The sequence below is a fragment of the Drosophila elegans genome, unplaced genomic scaffold (assembly GCF_018152505.1).
Source record: "Drosophila elegans isolate 14027-0461.03 unplaced genomic scaffold, ASM1815250v1 contig_1, whole genome shotgun sequence".
Classification (NCBI taxonomy): Eukaryota; Metazoa; Arthropoda; class Insecta; order Diptera; family Drosophilidae; genus Drosophila; species Drosophila elegans.
In genome coordinates, this window is record NW_024545461.1 from 953925 (window position 1) to 969934 (window position 16010).

The 16010-nt window shown below is 40.9% G+C and overlaps 1 protein-coding gene across 6 annotated transcripts in view; it reads right to left on the reverse strand.

Moving 5' to 3' along the window:
• The window catches only part of LOC108137776 (protein CEPU-1), a 353380-nt gene that overhangs the window by 140298 nt on the left and 197072 nt on the right, over positions 1-16010 (reverse strand). The window lies entirely within an intron of this gene.

Here is a 16010-nt window from a genome sequence, read left to right on the forward strand (position 1 = left end):
AAGCTTTTCAAGTAGCTAGTTCGAGCACTTGAGCGAATTTCGATCGGCAGCTTGTGGCCATATGCCGATGGATCACCGCCGGCCACTGCAATGCGATCCCCTATTGTCAATGTCGTCAGTCGAAAGTTACGTCATTGTTCTGGACCCTAGTTTTCCATTTGCGCCAGCTCCCCCTCTCGCGACGGTTGACGGAAGCACTCCTAGCTGAGGTTTCTTCTGGTGGTTCCAATTACAAATAAAACCTTTGGTCTTTTGCTTGCATTTAATTGTTTTTTTATTATTGATGGGTGTTGTTGATTGTTTTGCCGAAATTGAAATAATAATACTGAAGTAATTGTTATTTTTGCACGGGTTGAGATGTTAGTGCTGGCTCCTTTCTGGCCAATTGGCGGTGGCAGCTATGATTTTCTCCAGCTCGTGTCTGTGGTCCCGACGACTCTGCACAGATCGCTTGTACATCCGGAGAAAGTTCAGAATCAACATAAGCATCAAGAGTCCAGTAAGAAGGCACAAAACATTGTAGACTTTGGTTATGTCCTCCTCGAGGTCTACAATTTCGACGTTGCTCACCACGTTTGCCGTGTTTTCGGATGCCTTCGAGGTTGTAAATCCCACGAGATATAAGATATTTTTCTATCGGGTTCTAAATTCGATCACTCGGATAGGTCCTCCGCGATTACTGTTTTTGCCAGTAGAGGACTTAACGCGGTTCCGCGGTCGTTTCTGTCTCGACTTCCTATTCTCAATTATCTTGGACTATGACTGCCCGATTCGCAATTATCTTGGACTGTGACTGCCCGATTCGCATTTATCTTGGACTGTGCCTCTTCGAACCTAAGTTGGGGGCTCTTTTATACCGGTGGTATTGCTTCCGGGTCATCTAAGTGTTCCCACTTAGGTACAGCGTTTCCCCTTTTTCTGGCTTAATGGCCCACTTCTGGATTCTGCTAGGTTTAATATTAATTGCTGCGTACGCCTATTGCCTGCTGTATGTTCTTATGAATTGCTTACTCTGACCAATTCGTTGCTGGTTACTGTATTGGCCAATTTCGGTGTTTCGCCACCTGCACTTCACAGTGTCTTCTGTCTCTGGTTATTGTATCGATTTCTTTCTTGTTTTATTTCTTACCCCGCTCCCGTAACACGCTCGAGGGTCATCGATGCTGATTCAGCATAGAATGCACTCGCAAAAAAAACCTACAAGGAGCGATTGTAATAAGGTTGTTATTGCCCTTACGTGTGGCCTCGACCCATACCCTGGGACTTAGGAGTCTCACGCTCTATTGTCTGAGATTTCCAGACTATTGTTATCATTAATTTGCCCTCAACAGAAATAGAAAAAGGCAGGTGACAAATTTAAATATAAATTTTTTTTTGTTTTTATTAATTTGATAAGATATGAATTTTTTTTGGTTGCTCAGGCAAAACGTTCCTTCTTCGCTGAGTAGTACAATTGCACTGATCGAAAAGGTCTTTGGCATGATATACTCCAATACTTTTTTCAACCAAATTTCCTAATTCGTACAGCGACCCTCCCTTGCGTGCAAGTATGAGACACCGTACCCGATTGGACCCTAGCTTTGCATTATACCCTTCCATTCGGTTAATCTGCTTGTAGTTTTTTCGAACTGAACTACTGCAAATTCAATTTCCTTACTGCGGGTATTATACGTTCTTTCAGCTTTTTCGTGTGCCCGAGCTAATTCTTGCTTAACTACACTGCGTACTAGTTCCATCTTATCCGTCAAGCATAGAGCTTGATCTGTTGCTGATAGGCCGCCGATACGTCTCATGATCGGATACGCACTTGCGTGGGTGACCATGTTGGTCCCAAACATCGCATAATATGGTTCTAGTCCCAAAGCTTCGTGATAGCCACTGCGTAGTGTACACGCAATTCGATTCAGGTGTGTGTCCCAATGCCGCTGGTCTTTGTCTGTAGTTGACCTGAGCACTTGTAGCACGGATCGGTTTACTCGTTCTGCTGCATTCGCTTGTGGATTCCATATTGGCTGACTAATTCGGCAAATGTTGACGACATAAATAGCTTACTGTTATCGAAGTGAATGTATTCTGGCACTCCGAATTGCTGAAAAATGTTTCTTTCGAGAAAGATTACTACGGCTGTTGTGGTTGCTTTTCGCATTGCCTCTAGCCAAAAGAACTTGGTGAAATGGTCCAGACACACAAAGATCACGGTGTGTCCGGATTTGGTCCGGGTGGAGGATTGGCCAAGTGGTAGCTGTGCACGCCGGCAACGATAGCAAGGTTCGCGTGGCGGATGTCAGGACGCAGGACGGGGAATATCGGCGAGCTGTCCACCGACTGGCCCTGTTGCCCGTTCTGGACTGAAGGACGTCGTCCCTTCAGAGGGGGCGGTGTTTGTGCACTTGGCGCTGGTATTTAAATCACTAGTTGTAGGGCGAGAGCGGGAGCCAATAAAGCTTTCGTCCGTTCGCTCTTGCGAACTCGCCCCGTCTCTCGCCACCGTAGCATAAGTTAGGTTCTAAGAGAAATTATTGAAATATAAGAGTCAGTGATCAATCGAACGTCATCGTAACCACTCCTTTTCGTCGTGTTCGAAACAGTTTTCACAAATTCGCAATTTAACATCGTCGAACTACTGCAGTCACAAGTTTTCGCGTCGTTAATACAAAACAGTATTAAATTTTCAGTGGCGGTTATAAATTTTTAAATATAATTCCAGTTTGTATTCAACCCCAGAATTTTGGTAATCCGAAGTTGTTTAAAAGGCTAGAAAATCTACAAAGAAAATGTACAAATTAATTTTTTGGTGCCAGGGTAAATAAACCCTCAGCAGCCCATCCGGCTATATATATAAGGTCATTCTACCTCTCGGAGAGATCCTCTTACAGTTTATGTTACTTAACATAGGTTTAACATAAGTATCGTATATTAGTGTTGTATAATTATTTGTATTGTGTAAGTATCGGTATAATAATATATGTGTGTTAGTGTGTGTATGAGCCTACTACAATTCGGCCATCCTGTAATACGGATCCTCTGATTCTGCTTTCTTTTGGAAACAATTTTGACAAATTACTCTTATATCTATCTTATACTAAGACACTGTTTAGTTACATGTATTTTCTTCATTTATTTTTTCGTTTTTCTATCCAGGGTCTTATGTTTTGAGCACTCCATACACCCCTGTATGGATTTCGAGACACTTGAAAACCTTCAACATCCTTTAGTAGGAACCTGTCATTGCGAAGCACTTTAGCAATTGTATATGGGCCTTTGTTTTTTGGGATCAACCTCCTAGCAACTCCCGCAGTGTTGTCAAAATTTTTTACCATTACGTTATCTCCTTTCCTGTCATCCTTTGGCGTTTTCTTTGTCTTATCATAATATGTTTCATTGTATTTCTGTTTCTCCATTGTTTATGTTTCTCCATTGCCAGTTTTCGAATCTCGTCCAAATTCTCTGTGTTGTTAATTTCTTCTAACTTATCCCCAAGTTCATCAATAATCTGACCTCTCTGCTCTACACCAAAAAGCATTTTGCTAGGAATTTGTCGTATACTACTGTGTACAGTGTTATTAAGTGCATGTTCAACTTGCTCGATTACATTATCCCAATGTACATTATTTTCAGGCTCCGTTAATTTGGCTATCATGGGCCCTATGCTCCTGTTTATGCGTTCCACTTATCCATTTGCTTGTGGATAACCTGTCGCTATTTTCAAATGTTTGATGTTTTTTTCTGTTAAAAATTCATTAAATTCATTAGATGTAAAACAACTGCCTCTATCTGAAACTATACATTTTGGTTTGCTATACGCCCTAAAATATTCGAATAAAGCTTTTATTACTTCTTTTGTGCTGGTTGTCTTTGTTGTATAAAGTCTAACGAATTTTGTAAAATCATCTATGATTAGGAAAATGTGATTGTTTGAGTTGATTTCTTTCTAATTCTTCCTTTATTTTCTGTATCTTTTCTGTTTCTGTATCTTTTCTGTATCTTTATATTGATATCTTTTAAATTAACAGATTAAAAGATTGTCTTCAAAACTAGTGGTTTCTATGGTTTGAAATATAATATCTGCTCAGAGCATCTACGTGTTGCATTTTTGTTCCGGATCTATGAATCAGTTCATAATCATAATTCTGCTTTTCAAGTACCCATCGGGCGATTCTAGGATTTAGTTCGACTCTGTTTAATATCAGAGTTAAGGAATTGCAGTGTGTTATTATCTTTTAATGTTTACCAAGAAGATAGATTCGAAATCTACGCAGGGCATAGATGATAGCTAGGGTTTCCAGCTCGAAGCTTGGTATTTTGCCTCAGTCTCAGTACTTCGCTTTGAAAAGTAGAATACTGGATGGAGTTTTCCATCTCCATTCCTTTGCATTAAAACCGCACCGAAACCCATAGCGCATGCAATGTAATTCAACCTCATCTTTATGATTATATATGGCTAAAACAGGTGATTCTATTATTTTTTTTAGGTTCAAGAAACAGTCTAGTTCTCTTTCTTGGAAAGAAAATTCCTTGTCTTTCCTGAAAGTGTCATAAAGTGGCTTAGCTAATGTGGAGAAATCTTTTATAAACCTTCTCAAATAGGAACATAGTCCTAAAAAGCTTTGTACGTTATGTACTTTTTCGGGAATTGGGAAGTTTTTAATTGCATCAATCCCCCTGTCGTCTGCTCTGATTCCTTCTTTGTTAATAAAAAAACCTAGGTTTTTTATGTTGGATTGCATAAACTCGCATTTGTCCATACGAAGCTCTAACTAATTGTTAACTAATCTTATTAAAACTTCTTTTAAAGTCCTTAAATGTTCTTCCCCATCTTTGCTTGCTATCATAATATCATCCATGCGATTACTTTATTTTTCCGTATCAAATCCGCAAAAATTTTATTTACAATGCGTTGAAATACTGCTGATGCATTTTTTATGCCCATAGGCATCCTTAAAAATTCAAATTGTCCTAATGGAGTGACAAACGAAGAATATTTTACTGACTCATCGCTAACGAATACGTGAAAGTAACCATTTTTCAAGTCGAGCTTTTAAAAATACACTTTTATTTACTAATTTGTCTAGAAGGTCAACTATTAAAGGCAACGGATAATTGTCCTTTATTAAAACTTTGTTCAATTTTCGATAGTCTATACATAAACGCAAGTCTCCTGTTTTTTTTTCTTTACCAGTACAATAGGAGACACATATTCTGAATCACTGTTTCTTATTATCCCTTTGTCTAAATATCCGTCTAATAATTTTTGAAGCTGATCCTTTTCAGTGAAAGAAAGTCGCTTTGGTGAACAACTGAAAGGTTTGGATTTGTATTTGTATTTGTATTTGTATTTATTATAAAATTTCATCCTAACGCTACAAGTTTGGAACTTATAAGTTAATGCGCTAGTCACTACGAGTTTGCAAATATTTAATTGTTACATTATACTTAAAACTAATTTTCATAAAAACTAACCTAAGTCGCCTTCTAATTTTACTTTAATTTACGTACTAGTGTTTTTAAGGTGTGTAATTAATTTTGTCTTGAATTGCGTGGCACTGCTAATATTTTTAAGATGGTTTGGGAGCTGATTTCATGATCGAATAGCATTAATTAAAAATTGTCTTTCGGATGTCAATGATCTAGGTCTTATGCAAGTAAGATTGTTTGCTCTTCTAGAGGATGTAAATTGAAGTTTTTCGAAAAGATACAAAGGTTCTTTTTGGAAAATAATTTTTTGAAGAAAAATTAAGTTCCGCATCTTTATCCGTTCCTTTAGCGAGATATCGAATATTTTCAGCGAAAATTCGGATACGTGATCTGTATGTGGTTGGTTGAATATATATCTGACTATGCAATTAAATAGAACTTTAATTTTGTTGTTACTGGTAGTGTCACAGTTTGAAAAAAACTTCTACTCCATAAAATAGCGCTGGAACAATGCAGGTTTTGGGTGGGCAGGCAATTTTTAGTTACGGATAATGTCCTTATTATGCCATATGTTTTCCCTACAGACTTTTTAATATGATCATTCCAGGTTAGAGTTCTGTTAAATGTAAAACCTAAGTTTACAGCTGTATCAACGTACTCAAGTGGCGTGCTATTCATACTCAGTGGCTGCAAATTGTTTAAAATTATCTTTCTTTTACTTATGACAAGACATTTTGATTTTGATGGGTTGATCCCAAGTCCATTGTTGCCGGCCCACTCATTTACACGTTCAAGTTCTCTGTTACAAACATCTATACATTCATTTATTCTGTTTAAAGGACGACTCACATACATTTGGACATCATCAGCATACAAGTGTACATTACATTCAGATAACGCATTGGGAAGGTCATAACATATAAGGTAAACAATAAACCAAGCACAGACCCTTGGGGTACACCACGATTAACATTTTCATATGAAGACGAAACGCTAGACAGTACAACAGATTGACTACGATTTTGTAGGTACGAAGACACAAGTTTGTCAGAAGTTTTAGAAAACATAAACATATTACGTAGTTTTGCACAAAGGACTTTATGGTTTACTGTATCGAAGGCCTTACTATAGTCCAGTAAAACTAAGAGTGTAACATTGTTTTCGTCTATTTGTTTCCTTATGTCGTCTGCAATTTTTATAATAGCTGAGGTACAGCTTCTGTTTTTCCTAAAACCAGACTGATTATTAGAAGGCATTGCATTGTCGGATATAAATTTATTAATTTGATCAGCCATGAGATTCTCAAATACCTTTGATAGGTATGGTAAAATGGAGATGGGTCTGTACTCATTATTTGATTTAGGAATCGGAATTATTTTTGCCGCTTTCCAACAGTCCGGATAAGTAGATTTTATCAGTACAGTACTAAAGGTATAGGTTATGTATGGCAGGATTTTTGGCAGCAGAATTTTTATGAATTTAGGGTTTATGTTGTCAGACCCAGTGGCGTCACTCTTAATTCTTAGTATACTTTGAAGGACATCACACTGATTAACACACATAAACCTAAATCTAATATCACAGACTGTTTCAGGTACAAATCGTGGGTTCAGATATTTATTTTCAGTGACTTCAGGTACTGTGCAGCTTAAGAACTTTTTATTAAGTTCATTTACATTCATGTCTTGTTCAAGTCTTCGTTTAACTTTGCATATTCCCAGGTTTTTAATTATTTTCCATGTCTGAGCAGTGGAAGATGCGTAGTTGAATTTATGGGAATAGAAATTTGCCTTGGCGGTGTCAGTGCGTAAGCTTGAGGTGTCCTGTACCTTCTCCACTTATTGTACGCCCCGTCACGCTGTAATATTGCGTCTTTGATGTTTCTTTGGAACCATGGTTTTTCAGAAAATCGAATAACTTTGCTACGAACAGGTACGAGACAGTTATATAAATAACAAATATTGTTTTGTAAAAGGTTAACTTGTTCGTCTACTTCGGAAAGGGAATATATGTCATTCCAATTGCACAAATTAAAGGTGGAGTCCAAAAGGTCATAGTTGATATTTCTTAAGTCCCTAAAAACTATTGGATGGTCAAGGTATTGTAGGTCAAGTGCGTAAGTCAAGTATATGAGGTCATGTTTTGAGAACGATGGGGCAATAAGTTGGTCATATGCAGCTACTTTGTCTGTATTAGACACAAAAAATAAGTCTAAAAGCGAGTTGCGGGTTTTGGTAAAATGCGTAGGGGACACAAAGTAAACCAACTTCATCCCCAGCGATTTCATGTCCTCTGCAAGGTGGGAATCCCTTAAAATATCGCTATTAAAATCGCCTGTTATAATGACGTCTGAATAATTAATTGACACGTCAGGAATGATGTTTAAAAATTGTTCATAGTCAATCCGGCAGTTAGGTCGGTATATACACCCAATTAGTAGCTTATCAGCATATCTTTGGCATCTAATTTCTATAAATAAGTATTCAATTGGACTACTGGTTGAGTGTTTCCATACAAACGTGGAACATAACTTTTTACTAACATATATTGCAACCCCACCCCCATGACTATCACGATCAGAGCGATGCAAATTATAACCATCACATTCAACTAAAACATCACATAAACTAGGAACAAACCAAGTTTCAGAAACACATATAACATCTACACTCGAATTGATAAAGAGGTATCTAAATTCTTCAATTTTTCGTGTGAGGCTTTGAGCATTTATATGACACACATTTAGGCCAGCTCTCTTCTCTCCGAGAACCCTTAACATCGCATGGCTATTTGATCGATTTGGATTTATGTTTATGTTATTGTTGTTGCTGACACCCATTTTAAATTATTTAATTGTAATATTAGCTGCGCTCGCAGTCTATAAATATTTATGACATAAAGACACACCACATCAAGAAACAAAATAAAATTAATGCGACTGATACTAATCCTAAATAAATATAATAAAACTACTGATAATTTCACAACAATGGTATATAAATATAAGCGCCTCTTAGGTGCGAAATGGATTATCATTTAATGTCCCAGAACTAGCAGCTTCCAGCGCAGCTAATTCATCGGGGGTGCAAATCTCCATTTGAGCCAGTTCGCCCAGGCTTTGCACGCAAATGGCCTCCCCTCCCTCTCTCTCCTTTACGAAGATATCTCCACGGCGAGAGAAAACAACTGTTAGGCGCTTCAGCCTCTTGAGATGCATCGCCCGCTTGAAAATTTCATATTTTGTGTTGGTCAGCTGTTCGTTTATATATATAAATGCTGGCAAGTCTAGGCCGATGAGCTTTAAGCTCAGTTGCGTTTTGTTTTCTTTTCGGAATGCCCCGATCGCACGCAGCAGTGTCGCCTTATCGTGCACGTGTTCCATTTTAATAATTATATTTGGATCCACTACTGTACGGGTCGATTTTCGCCGTCGCATTCGAAAAATCGAACGTACTTTAGGCGGCGGGGTCAGTTTGAGAGAGAAGCACAGTGCGTGAAAAAGTGCTTTCACATTTTCCCCCTGGACTTGTGGGACCCCATACCAACGCAAGTCGCAGGCGACTTCAGACGCCGCCTGTGCGTTGCAGGAGGCCACCCACTTTGCCTCCAACTCGTCAACGCGCTGATCCTGGCAGTTTTTGGACAGTTTCGCCTCCAGCTCCTGGACCCGCTGCCTCAGCATCCCCATCTCTCTCACCTCGCTCTCCAATTGAGTGACTCTCAGTGTGAGTTTGTTGCAGTCAGCTGCTATTAACTTAAATTTTTCTTCCAGAGTGCCGGTTATACGTGCCTCGCCATCACGGATCTCCCCTGCAAGACTTTCCTTTAGCTCGGGATTTGTCTAAACTAATTTTAACAGTCTAACAGTCTCGTTAAAATTCTCGTTGGAATCGCAGTTGGCTTCTGCGGTAATTGATCTACTTTTAATATGTCATTAATATTTCCATAAGTTTCAAGGGTGTCGAGATTCATGTTCAAACCATAAAGATTCATAAAGTCCCTTCCCAGGACTGCGTCGTAGCTCATAGATTCAATTGCTACAACAATCATATCAAATTTAATCTTTAATTTTTCTTTTAAAACGAAACATGAAGTTTTTCCAAAAATGTTAAGTTGGCTCTGGTTCAGCCCATGATAAACTTGGTTAACGTTACTTAATGATAATGCAGCTGGAATTCTGGACTGCTTAATGAATGATATCGCGCTCTCTGAGTCTATGAGACTTTCGGCAATAATATGTGATCGAAAATAATTACTACTTTTCTTACATAGTTGTTGTCGTTGCTGTTGTTGTTGTTGTTGCTATTGTTGTAGGTGTTGCTCTTCCTCTGGCGGCATTCTCCCACAAAATGACCCATTTCTCGGCATGCGAAACAAGATCCAGGTGCCCTTGCTGGCTTGCGGCATTCCTTGGCGAAATGGCCCTTCGAGTTGCGGTTCCTGCAGCGCAAACTGTTGATCTCCGTTGCTTCCAACGTCGACTTCTTCGGTGCGTATGCTCCGGGTTTTTGTTGAAGACGTATATTGGCAAATGCTAGCAGCATCTGCTCCGGATTTGCCAACCTTTGGATACGGGCTTGATCACGCAAACTTGCAGATAGGATTCCTTCGATGAATTGTTCGAGCAGTTCCTCAGTGTCCATGTTGATGGCTTGGGACATCATTGTTTTATTCTCGAAATACATTGTGAATCTCTCGTCCTTTTGCCATTTCCGTTGCTCAAATTTGCGGCGACGCTCTGATTTGGACGCCATGTTTCCAAATGCTGTGAAACACACAGTCGTTCGAAAGAATCTAGTATTCGGGTAGGGCTGGCGTGCAGCCAACGCTGACAATTACCTTTTAATTTGGTAACAAGTAGCATTCTTAGGCAGTCATTATCTAGGTTGTAGATTTGGCCTATGTTTTTAAGGTGATCTACCCAGTTGCGTGCACATATGTTTCCGTCGAAGTCGGTGGCAGCTTCTTTGGCAAACGAGAGTGAAGCTGCTGATCCAGCCCTAGACGATGGAACTCCCTGTGTGTCATTCCGTGTACTTTCCGCGTTGCCACCTAATCCGTTTCCTATAGCGATTGAAGTTGAATTGCTGGCGTTGCCATCCGATGAATCTCCAATTGGCTGTTCGCGCGCAACGTGTGGGTCTGCCTGTTGTTGTTGTTTTTGGGTAGTATCGCAAGTTTCAGCCTGCTGTTGCTGTTGTTGTATGGCGATCTCTTCTAACTGTTGTTGCTATATGGCGCCACGCGTCTCCGCTCGCCGCAACGCATTCTGCTGCGCAATTAGTGTTGTTCGCAGCTGCGTGATAATTTCTAGAAGGTCGTCTTGGTCTGTAACATCTTCGGAGACGCCATCCTGTTGTGCCTGCGATGCGCTTTCAGGGTTTGTGTTAACCTCTTCACGTTCGGTTCCAGAGACGCCAGCTTGATCTTCTCCAGCATTCTGGTCAACTTCTGCCTCTGGTACCTGACCTCGTTGTTCAGGCGGTATCTGCCCTAGACGAGCCATCAACTCGCTTTTAATACATTGGGTTGATAAGCCCAATGCTGAAAGCCATCTTTTCAGCTGGACGACCGTAAATTGGTTCAAACTTTCCTCGTTCATGGCATAGATTTGACCACTTCTGAATTTGTGGTAGGCGTTTAACAACTCTTTATTCTCACACGTCTTAATGCTAACACACTCCAAGTTTTAGAATGACCTCTAGGAGCGATCCTCTTACAGTTCATGTTACTTAACATAGGCTTAACATAAATTTTAACATAAGTATCGTATATTAGTGTTGTATAATTATTTGTATTGTGTAAGTATCGGTATAATAATATGTGTGTGTTAGTGTGTGTATGAGCCTACTACACCATTACTCTGGGATAAACTTTTGGTATGATGGTATACACCGCAAGAAATTGATTTGCCTGTTCAATTAAAATTCAATATTAAATAATTTTGGCTGTTTTCCCTATACACTGCGAGAAACAGAAATAAAATACAAAAATTTTAATATTCCTATATTATTTAATCTATAATATGCTTAATATATATAAAATTCATACAATTTAATTGCTCTTCCCCATTCATTTATATACTTCAATTTCTTACAAACTTATTATTTACCATTATATTTCTTATGATTGAGCTGTACTATATTATTTACTATATTATCCTATGTACCCATATATATAACGCTTTACTTACTTTATTGTTATTTTGTTGTTGCAAATAATTAATTTTTTTTCTTTTTTCGTTTGTTTTGAAAATTACTAAATATAAATATGGAGAATAAAAATATAACTATGAACCAAATGAAAATTTAATACTGTTTTGTATTAACAACGCGAAAACTTGTGACGATGTTAAATTGCGAATTTGTGAAAAACTATTTCGAAAGCACGACGAAAAGGAGTGGCTACGATGACGTTCGATTGATCACTGACTATAATATTTCAATAATTTCTCTTAGAACCTAACTTATGCTACGGTGGCGAGAGACGGGGCGAATTTGCAAGAGCGAACGAACGAAAGCTTTATTGGCTCCCGCTCTCGCCCTACAACTAGTGATTTAAATACAAGCGCCAAGTGCGCAAACACCGTCCTTCATCCCAGAACGGGCAACAGGGCCAGTCGGTGGACAGCTCGCTGATACTTCCCGTCCTGCGTCCTGACGCTCGCCACGCGAACCTAGCTATCGGCGCCGGCGTGCACCGCTACCACTCGTCCAATCCTCCACTGCTGGGGCGGAAGGTTGTCTTCTGCGACGACGACGAGCGCTCCCACGACGAGGTTGGGCTCCCCCTGGTGTCACTTGGACCGCTGCTGGAGGCTGGAGATGTACTCCCGGGACCATCACCATCACCTCACCATATTCGCAAGCAAGTCAGGCTGATCTGGTCCGGGAGCGCCGCTGATGGTGGGGTCAGAAGAGGGCCACCGATGAGCAAATGCCCTGGGGGCCTAGAGTTGAGCACGGCCTCCACGCTGGTGAGCAGAGTTCCGAGCTCCTCCGCGGTCAAGAGGTCTTGGCCTACCGTCCGAAGGAACAGGTGCTTTGCAGACTTTACACCTGCCTCCCATAGTCCGCCGAAGTTCGGTGCTCTGGGCGACGACTCACGAACCTTTGAAATGCCAACAAGAACGCATCAGTGGTTAGGTCAGACACTAATTCTAAGTGGACCGCTTTGGACGCAAAACAGACGAACAAGGCCACAAATATTGAACGGTCGGAGAGCTCGAAGTCTATCTGCTGGCAATTAGCCATAATTTGCGTCAAGAGTTGCGGCTGGCACTGAAATCAGCACATGCACGACCGAACTGTTCGTCGGCAGACTTCTTGAGCATTAACTAGCCAGATTTTCTCGCGCAGACGACTTACGAGAGCTCGTGGGCCAGCGCGACAGTTCGTAACGTGCAGGTATGACACATAGGATCTGACGAACTGTGAGCTTTTAGACAGCAACAACGGGAATTTGGCTTCCTACGGGATAGGAGCATTCAATAACCGACCTCCAACTCGTAGCAATGTCGAGGAGTACCAATGTAATTTATTTTCCTACAGAAAAGGGTTTAACTTTTGAATATTCGTTGCTACCGGTATATTTTTCCGAATTTTACTTATGTCGTCCCTGAATTCGTGAAATTGGATAACTTCGACAATTTTATCAAAAGCGAAATCCAGTTCTCTTGGCGAAATACTTTTTTCAAAGGGCTTCGATACCTTTCTGCACCTTTGAATAAAACGAAAAACCCACACGAAAACTCTCAGAAGCTTCAGGTGCGACGAAAAGGACTCTATTTTCTGAAGCACATAATTTGGCTCTGGGTTGACTACGAGAGCTATTGCCGATTTGCGTAGCTCCATCGACATTACATCAGCCGGCAGTTCGAAATGTTTATTTACAGGCCAATTATTTTCTGAGTCTAGCAAGAACGAAGGCCCACCGAACCAAATGGACGTTGTAAGCTCCTCTACGTCACATCCTCGGGACACTATGTCTGCTGGGTTGACTTTCGTGGGAACGTGTCTCCAAATTGCTTTCACCGACCACTCCTGAATTTCTGCAACCCGGTTCAAAACAAAAACCGGCAACGACGAGAGATGGGTTTTAATCCAGAAAACATTCTCAATGGGAGAATTTAGCAATAGCCTGACACGATTACTATAGATCTGCTAAAAGGTGAGCTCCTCACAGCTCAAGGGGGGCAAAGTTTTCGTCTTGAGGGGACGGACAATAAAGACACTTCCAAACCCTCAACAGTTTGAGTCCGAACGTAGATGCACGCCCCATACGCTCGCATGGAAGCGTCAGCGAAACCATGTATTTGAATCGGAACTTGTGGATCGGTGTTGACGGATCTCGATACCTTAATTTTAGGCAGCTTTAGAAGCGTCGCTTTAAACGTCTCCCACGACGTGAGCAACTGCATCGGTAGCGACTCGTCCCAATCTAATTTTCGAAGCCACAGTTCCTGCAACAACATCTTTGCCTTTGTGACCAAAGGACACAAGAGGCCAAGTGGGTCGAAAAGTCGAGCAGTCACCGACAAAATATTTCATTTTGTCGCGGGAAGATCCAGGAAAGAGTCATTCAACCGAAATTGAAAGTAATCTTTAACCGGTAACCAAACCACGCCAAGGGTCTTGGCATAACAGCGCTATCAGATGCGGATGACTCTGGGCAGTTTGAAAACCACTTTGCCAATTCAAAGCCTGCCTCTTGCAAGACCTGAGACACTTCATCTCGAAGGCTTTGCAGGCCCTTAACGCAGCCAGCGCCAGTCAACAAATCGTCAACATAAAAATCGTTCTGAATAACCTTTGCGGCTTTTGGATGAGTTGCTTGCGCCATCTCTCCTAGCCGCATTAAACACCGAATCGCCGAAAAAGGTGCTGGCGAAGCTCCATATGTAACGGTGTTTAACTTAAAGTTTTTCGGGGACTCAGAAGGATCTCGTCTCCATACTAAGAGCTGGAAGTTTCGATCAGCTTCGTCCACCATCACTTGGCGATACATCTTTTTGACGTCGGCCGCAAGGGCAAACTTATGCAATCTAAACCGAAGCAGAGACGAGTACAGCTCCTCTTGGATAATTGGGCCTACCATCAAGATGTCATTCAACGCCAGCTGCGTGGGAGTACGGCTCGATACATCGAAAACTACTCTCAACTTAGTTGAAGTACTTTGTGGCCGTAAAACGCATTGGCGCGGAATGAAATAGAGTGGAGCATTCGGATTTTTATTATTGGTGGAGGACATGTGGCCCAGTGAAACATATTCCTCCATGAATTCAATATACATCTTCTTCAGCGAAGGGTGCTTTGACAATTTCCTTTCTAGCGACAAAAATCTACGTTTCGCAACTTCTTATGACGAACCAAGAGTATTTGGGTCAGATTTAAATGGCAAACGAACCGAAAATCTACCGGACGACAATCTTTGAGTATTTTTCTCAAAGTGTTGTTGACAGAGTTGTTGCTCAGGAGTATGGACTTTAGCCTTGGGCGGCAAGTCCTCCACAGACCCAAATTTCTGCAGGGGTGTGTCAATTGACTCCAACGCTGCCTCCTGGCAGCTGAGATGTACCATTTTTTCAGCGTTTTTATTATTTTTAGAGGCACATCTGCCTGACACTATCCAGCCGAGAACTGTCTTTTGTAAGATGGGGAATTCAGGCCCCTGCTTTATCTAGCCAATAGTTCAAAAAATGTTTCAGTGCCGATAAGCATATCTATTTTTTGGGGCGACGTGGAGCTCTTGTATGAGCGTGGGCTGAGAAGGGGTGACAACGCAAGATTTGTGTTTGGAGAATATATGTGTAGCAAAGTGTGATGTGAGGAATTGCACACTCTACATCTGTTCGATTTGCTCATTTTGACCGTGTGACCCTTTCTTAAGCATTTAATGCATAAGGGCAGTTTCCAATCTGATGTTCAGCTGAGATGCAATACACGCATTGAACAGAGTCGTTCTTAGGGTTAGATTGGGTCTGCTGAACAGTTTTGGGGCTTGGAAGCCTCTTCCGCTACCATGTGTTGGTATCGCCTGTTGAGTTCCGGTTAACATTCGGTCCAAAGTGGAAGCGGAGTATACCATAACTATACTTCCCATTTTCTTTTAGTTCCTGAATCGACCTTGCTCATTACCAGATGCATTAAAATAGCATTAGTAGTGCGTCTATCATCCCCAATACACAGCAAGGAGTCATACAAGACTGTGACCGTGTCGATGAGAGTTCTCAAGGCTGTAACTGAAGGCTGGGGAATTTTATTGCAAATTAAAAAGTGTCGATATGTTGTCAAGAAAAATAAGACAATCATTATCGTACACCCGCTTCAGATTAGCAAGGGCTTTGGGATAATTTTCCGCAGTGACTTGAAAGGCTCTTCAGCTAAACACGAAATTAAATGATTGAATTTTTCAATATCGTGTAAGGTGTTATCTTTGTCAACGAAAGTTTTGAAAAGGCTTATAAAATTTTTAAATTCGGAGTGTTTTCCGCTAAAAGTTGGGAGAGCAACGCTCGGTAGACGGTATTGAGGCGGGCGATTTGCTGGCGGAGCGGATTTCTCGATATTATTTTGTTTGCACTTGTCTAAAATTGA